At 38.2% G+C, this 7,009-nt stretch overlaps 1 pseudogene across 1 annotated transcript; it reads right to left on the bottom strand.

The window, feature by feature from the left end:
- Positions 1 to 339: 339 nt before the first annotated feature.
- On the bottom strand, positions 340 to 1,018 carry LOC308414430 (serine/arginine-rich splicing factor 10-like; annotated as a pseudogene). Its single transcript has one exon. The product of its transcript is annotated as a serine/arginine-rich splicing factor 10-like (transcript).
- Between the last annotated feature and the right edge of the window lie 5,991 nt (positions 1,019 to 7,009).

Here is a 7,009-nt window from a genome sequence, read left to right as displayed (position 1 = left end):
CAGACCAAGAGAGGCACTGTTAGAGACTATGGCTGTCTTCCTTGGTATTCAGACATCCTAGTTTCCAGTAACTATCATGGATAGGCTACCCGTGAGTCAATAAAAACCTGTTCATATTTAGGGATTAGTTTCCACAAGTACAAAGTTGGATTTCCTTTTATTTGTCCTAAAATGCTTACTTTCAAACTTGAAGGGACTTCAATTATTCCATGTAGTTTTCAATAATTCTTTTATCTTTTCAGACCAGAGTCAAAATATTCGTACAGTATTCATACTGCAGCGCCTTCCACCCACCCTTTGGTCGCTTGAACTGCCCTTCTTTGTTTCTTTTGTCCGCTTTCAGATCTTTCTTGAAGTGTAGTAAGCAGAACTGTACTGGGTATTTCAGCTGCAGTTTGGTCTAGAACGTGATTTAGCCTTCATTTCTTTCTTGAGCTGGGACTTGGACCGTGATCTTGAATTGGATTTAGATCTTGAAAAAGATTGATTTCGGTGTTTGAATCTGTCGTTGTCGGAATGGCTTCGGCTATGCCGTGGTCTTCCAGTCGGTCTACTGTTTTTAGGACTGTAAGATCTCCTATAGTTATAATCAAAGGAGCGAATCCTTGATCTCCTTCTTTCATAACTTTGGCTTCGAGAACGTCTATATCGGTCATAATTGTCATATCGTGAAGAGCTGTATACATTCCTCCCTTCCTTGGCTTTCATTTAATTTGAAGTCTTTCGATCCCCCTGTGCAAACTGTATTTCAATTTGACACCCACAAATCCATTTTCTGTCAAAATTATGTAAAGCATCTTCAGCATCACGAACATCCTCAAATTGAACATATGCAAATCCTCTTGGACTTCGTGTGTAGAAATCAAGTGGAACATAAACATCTACTATTGGACCATAACGACCAAATTCCCGACGTAAATCTTCAGACCTGGTGTCGTCCGCCACGTTTCTGACAAACAGAGAGGTGTTGGGGGGGCGCAGGTATCGGGACATGACGGCGTCGGGACTCTAGGCCAGCGGCGCTAACGGGCTCGGCAAACCGTCCGCAGCTCCGGCGGCGGCTCACATCCACTCCTGCTTTTTAATTTTTAGGCTATACAAATCACCAGATTCAATGTTGGGGATTCAAGGAAGAATTAGTTTTGTTTCATGTTCCCAGAACTGAGAGACTTCTGTATTTCTTTTCTTTTTGAACCTACCTCGAAACACAGTTTTTCCTATGAATTAGAACTTTAGCATTTCAGAGCTTAGGACCTCATTCTTCTTGGTTTCGGTGGGAATTTGGAGTCAGGATTCACACCATAACTCAGTATGGTCTCAAACTCAGGTCAATCTGCCTACATCAGACTCCCATCTAGCTTAGGATTTCAGCAGGAGTTGGGTCATCAGGTGACAACGGAGCATTCTGGCTTTACAGTCTCTAGGCATAAGCACTATGCCATATACCTTTCTGCAAATATTTATAAGCAGATATTTCTCCAAGAGATTGCAATGTGTTCAGTGGAGATGAGTAAATGTATAGTGTAACACTCAGTGCTTCAGTCAAGTGGTCAGCAACACCAGATTTGGGCTGAACTAGTGCCATCAACAAAGGTAGGAAAAGTGGGCCAGTCATTTCTTGAACAAGGCCTTAAAGAACAGGAAGGCACACACATATCTATGCCTGTCTCACACACTTCCTCATTTTTGTTTTTTTTGGTATGATTCTGTGACCTGATGGTACAGACATTGTTAACCTTCCAAAGCTGGGGGTTTGCTTTTTTCATTTCTCATTTTTTTTACCCCAAATTGAGACTTTGCTTATAAAAAGTACATCAATGTAAAATAAGTAACCGAAAGAATTTTCATGTTGGCACCTACCCATGTGAACACAATCCAGAACAAGTCAAATAAGAGGATCATTTCCAGAGCCCCACAAGGATGTTTTCATTCCCCCTCTCAGTCAATACTCATACACTTTGCTCAAGATAATCTGTTTAGACCTTTTGACCTCTGCTGCTTTGTTTGGCCAGTTGTTGAATTTCAGGTGAAACAACCATACAACATATTCTTTTGTGTCTGTTTTCTTTTTGTAAAAAACACATCTTCTAAGATTCCTGTTTGCTATTGCGTTATATTAATTTCTTTCAGGGCTGCCCTGTTCAACTATGTATTTTAACATTCATAGACATGCACACTTAGACACTACAGGTAGAAAGAGTCATCAGTGCTTGTTTTTGGTGGGTGTTTGCTCTCTCTTTACAACCAGTGAAATTGTCAAATCAAAAACTAAACGTGAACATATACACAGGGAAATGCATTTCTGGGGCTATGTGAAGCAAGACTAACATCCAAAACCAAACAAAAAGGAATCCAGCACCAGTGTTGTTCTTTAGGTCCCAAAGTCCTTGGATTATTTTCTCCCTTCCTGTCACCATTTGTATTTTTCTTGCAGTTATCTCTAATGTACAGGGCCGTGTTTAGTGAGGTAGAGAAAAATGAATTGACTCCCTGTGACTGAAAGCAGTTATTCCTGAAAAGTGACTTTTAAATGCTATTTCATGATGCTGTAGAATCCTGGTGAATTACTTCATGTGTTTCTTTGGGAAGGAAAGTATATCACAAAAAAAGGGCTGTTTGAATGACTAATATTCAAGGATTTAATAAAATCACTTGGGCTGGAGAGATGGCTCAGTGGTTAAGAGCACTGGCTGCTCTTCCAGAGTTCCAATCTCAGCAACCACATGGTGGCTCACAATCATCTGTCATGGCCTCTTCTGGTGCGTCTGAAGACAGCTACAGTGTACTTATATACATAAAAATAAATAAATCTTTAAAAAAAATAAAATCTCCTCTGTGGGTTTTCTATATTAGAGTTTTGCCTAAGATATCTTGGAAAAATGCTACTGCTGTTTCTGCTTAAGAGACGTTGGGAGTCACTGCTATAAATTATTAAAATGTCCTCAAATCCCAACATGTTGTCTTCCAAACTATTTCTCTCACTGTCTTCTCCATGTGGAAAACGTGCAAAAATCTTTTGTCAAAGCCACGTGTCTGTATTTTTAATTTGGGCAGCATGGTGGCCATCACCATATGCCATGAAAGCAGAATCTGGCAAAACATCAGATATTTGCACACCTAACACAGATGTTCTTTTTTGTCATTCCCTCAGCTACTGGGATGGGGTCCAAATGCCTAAGTATGAGTTGAGTTAGTTTCTAGCTGCATGGTCTTATGAATGACAACACAGACTCTCAGGTCTTCATCTGTAATAGTAGACAATAAAGCCTCCTTTATGTCAAATGCTAACAATAGAACACATAAAGGCTATGTAAAGTCATCACTGCAGCCAGGAGTCACATTTTAAATAGGACCAAAGAATTTCATTTCATATTATTTGTGTTAAAACTTTAAAAACTGCTGGGTGGCGGTGGTGGTGCAAGGCTTTGGTTCTAACACTTGGGAGGCAGAGGCAGATAAATTTCTCTGAGTTCGAGGCCAGCCGGGGATGCACAGAGAAACTGCTTCCAAGAAAGCAAAAACAAACAAAACTTTGAAAACTAGGGACTGAAGATGTAGCTCAGTTAGTAGAGTGCACTGCGTAACCAGGGCCTGTTTCCCAACATGCCTGTAACCCTAGTACTCAGGAAGGTGGTGTAGGCAGAAGGATCAAAAGTTCAAAGTTATCCTTGGGTACATTTGAGGCTAGCCTGGGACATTCGAAATACTATATCAAAACAACCTTAAAAACAGGTTCTTCACTCAGTTATAGGGACCTTTTAAGTATATGTACAACACTTTCAGTGTAGAAAAAACTAAACACCATGAAATTTAAATCCAAATAAAATTATATCTGATGAAAATGTTTATGAATTGCAACCTGTAAGTGTAAAATGTGAATACTTAATGTGAAAGATGAAAAAATATTGATAATCTTTATGCTTACAGAGTACTTTACATATTCAAAATGAAATGCAAAACAGAATAATATTGAAAAGTAATTTTGCTCAGCTACTTTCATTTTTAGTGTGGCTAGCAGAAATTTAAAATTAACCTACATTACTTAAATTTTATTTTTACTAGACAGTGGTGTTGTAGAATAACGCTCACATATGGTCAAGGTAAATAAATATTGCACGCCTTTACCTTTGGGAGGTTAAGTGATTCTTTTCAGTAGTTTTGTCTACTTATTATTAAAATATGTAAAACGTGCCATATCAAATACTCGAGTGTTCACAGTGTATGTACACATATATTTGAGCACACACATGCATATTTTATCTAAATGTTAGCTGACTGAGATATGAGATATAAGCACTTCTTATAAATCAATGGATACTGGATTTGCTACTGTTACTACTATTAATGAAAATTTAAAAGCCAAATCAACCCTATCAGCAATGTGGAAAACAGTGAAGAACAGCCTTAAAAGAAGCATTGAGTAGAAACTTAGGAAGCATATTAAAAACTTTGGCAAGAATTTCTTGGTAACAGACAAGTTCGTAAGTAGTCCTGTTGACATACTCAGAAATATCAAATATTTTAAGTTACTTTTTTAAGCCTATGTACTTACTTATTTTAAAAATCGCAAGAAGATTTATCTATTCTTTTTTTTTTTTTTTTTTTTTTTTTTTGCATGGGTGTTTTGCATTCATGTATGTCTGGGCATCACAATGTATGCAATGCCCACAGAGGCCACAAGAGGGCATGAGATCTCCTGGAACTGGAGTTAAAGGTGGTTGTAAACATGCCAGGCATCAAATTGGGGTCCTCTGGAAGAGCAGCCAATGTTCTTAACTGCTGAACCGTCTCTCCAGTTCCATTAAAAAATACCCCATTTCTAAAACTTTAATATTAAATAAAGTAATTTTTAAAAATAACTTTCTGTCTTAGGGTTTTAATGCTGTGAACAGACACCATGAATAAGGCAACTCTTATATAAAGACAACATTTAATTGGGGCTGACTCACAGGCTCAGAGGTTCAGTCCATCATCATCAAGGTGGGATCATGGCAGCATCCAGGTAGGTAGGGTGCAGGAAGAGTTGACATCTGAAGACTGCTAGCAGAAGATTGACTTCTAGGCAGCTAGAATGAGGGTCTTAAACCTATACCAGAGTGACACACCAACTCCAACAAGGCCACACCTCCTAACAGTGTCACTCCCTGGACCAAGCATATACAAACTATCACACTTTGTCTTTGGTGATAATATTTCTGATTTTCAGTAAGTATATTAAATCAGGAGAGAAATTGAATTAAATTAAATTCTGAGAGAAATTCGAATGGTTGGTTAGCTCCTCCAATGGTGACTTGCCTTTAAACCACGTATGTAGTACTATATTATTTCACATATACATGAAAGATATTTTCCTGGACAATATGATGTATGAAAGGAGCAGAAATAAGTATTTTCTCTGGTTAAAAAATGCTTTGATTTTTGGTTGAAATATAAATATGTGGTGGCAGTGGGCTTGGACTGGGATGAGTCCGCTGTGCAGGACCATGGAGTGCTGTCATCGTCAGTATGGTGGTAACTGTTGGACTGACCATTGATGCTGTGGGATTTGCAGGCCATGATATTTCATGAGTCAGGAAGCATACGAAATATGTGAAACAAGTTTTTCAATGTCAATGAGAATTTGCTTTCAATGATGAGAAGTACAGAGCTGGTTTTGAACCCACAATGACTAAAGAGAATGTAGCATTAATACTTGGTGTGACCTCTACTGCCAAAAAAGGATAGAGTAGATGTGCTAATGGATGAATTATGTTTCTAAACCATCCAGACAACGGAGGATCTTTTTATATAGCAGCCAGAATCAATGTAGCTAAAGACCCACGGCGAGGCCAAGCTAAAACAAACAACAACAAAATAAAATAAAACAACTGAAGTAAATAAATATATATGATTCATAAACCCATTGGTTCATTATAAGTGTACATTTTTGTAATTTACTGGGCATCTATCTATCTATCTATCTATCTATCTATCTATCTATCTATCCATCTATCCATCTATCTATCTATTTCATTTAATGCTACCAACAATGCAATGAAGTGTATATCAGAACATCTTGAGACCCGAGGTCCTTATTCAAGAATGCCTGATTTCAAAGTCCAGTTCTATTCACTGTACCACATAGTATCACCACCCATGAGTTAATGGATTTTTTTGTTGTAAATTTGATACAGATGTGTGTGTGTGTGTGTGTGTGTGTGTGTGTGTGTGTGTGCGCGCGCGCGCGCGTGCATGTGTGTATTCTAGTTTACTGTATGTGCCACAAGTATTTCCTTTCTTGGATGAGATAAAACTGGGGTACTTGCCTTATGTTATGATGCTTATTTCTAATACAGTCATTAAAACAAGTACTGTTGTATTATTCAGGGATGATTCTAAGAGCTGATCCTCAGTGTTTTCCCATCCAGAGACTCCCTGCCAACCCATTTCTCAACAAGCATTGATCTTTGTCATTGTTTTCCTAAAAGCTTACCCCAAATCAAATCCAAAAATTAAATTCCCACTGTAAACCAGGACAAGAGAGATGATGAATAAGAGTCATCTGTCCTGTTGGATTTCTCTCCTGTGAGGTAAAAAGAAAACTAAGGCCTAGCCATATGTTCTCTTTTTGGCACAGTTGTTCATTCATCTGGCAGATCCTATAAATCAAATGCTTATTCTAAAATTGTTGTTTTGAATCAGGGGGAAAACAACCCAGTTTACCTAAGGCCAGAATCAGCATGCCAAATCCAATTCCAAAGCTTTTAAATATAATGTAGACATTTACTCAATATTCAGACAATTTTATTTTTTGTATCCCCCATTTCCTATTTATTTTGAGCTACTCACAATAACACCAAATACCAGAGTAGGACAATGTAGGGGTTAGAGGGGTGTGGAGGAGGAGGAGGCAGGGACATACTTTGTAGCTATATCACAGTGTCCTTGGTACCTCCTGAACATGGTCTTTGTTCCATGCAGTGGTTCTCAGTCTTGCTGCACATTTGAATCACATGGAAAATTTTTATAA

Source organism: Micromys minutus, assembly GCF_963924665.1.
Source record: "Micromys minutus genome assembly, chromosome: X".
Taxonomy (NCBI): domain Eukaryota; kingdom Metazoa; phylum Chordata; class Mammalia; order Rodentia; family Muridae; genus Micromys; species Micromys minutus.
This window is presented reverse-complemented; position numbering and strand designations above follow the sequence as displayed.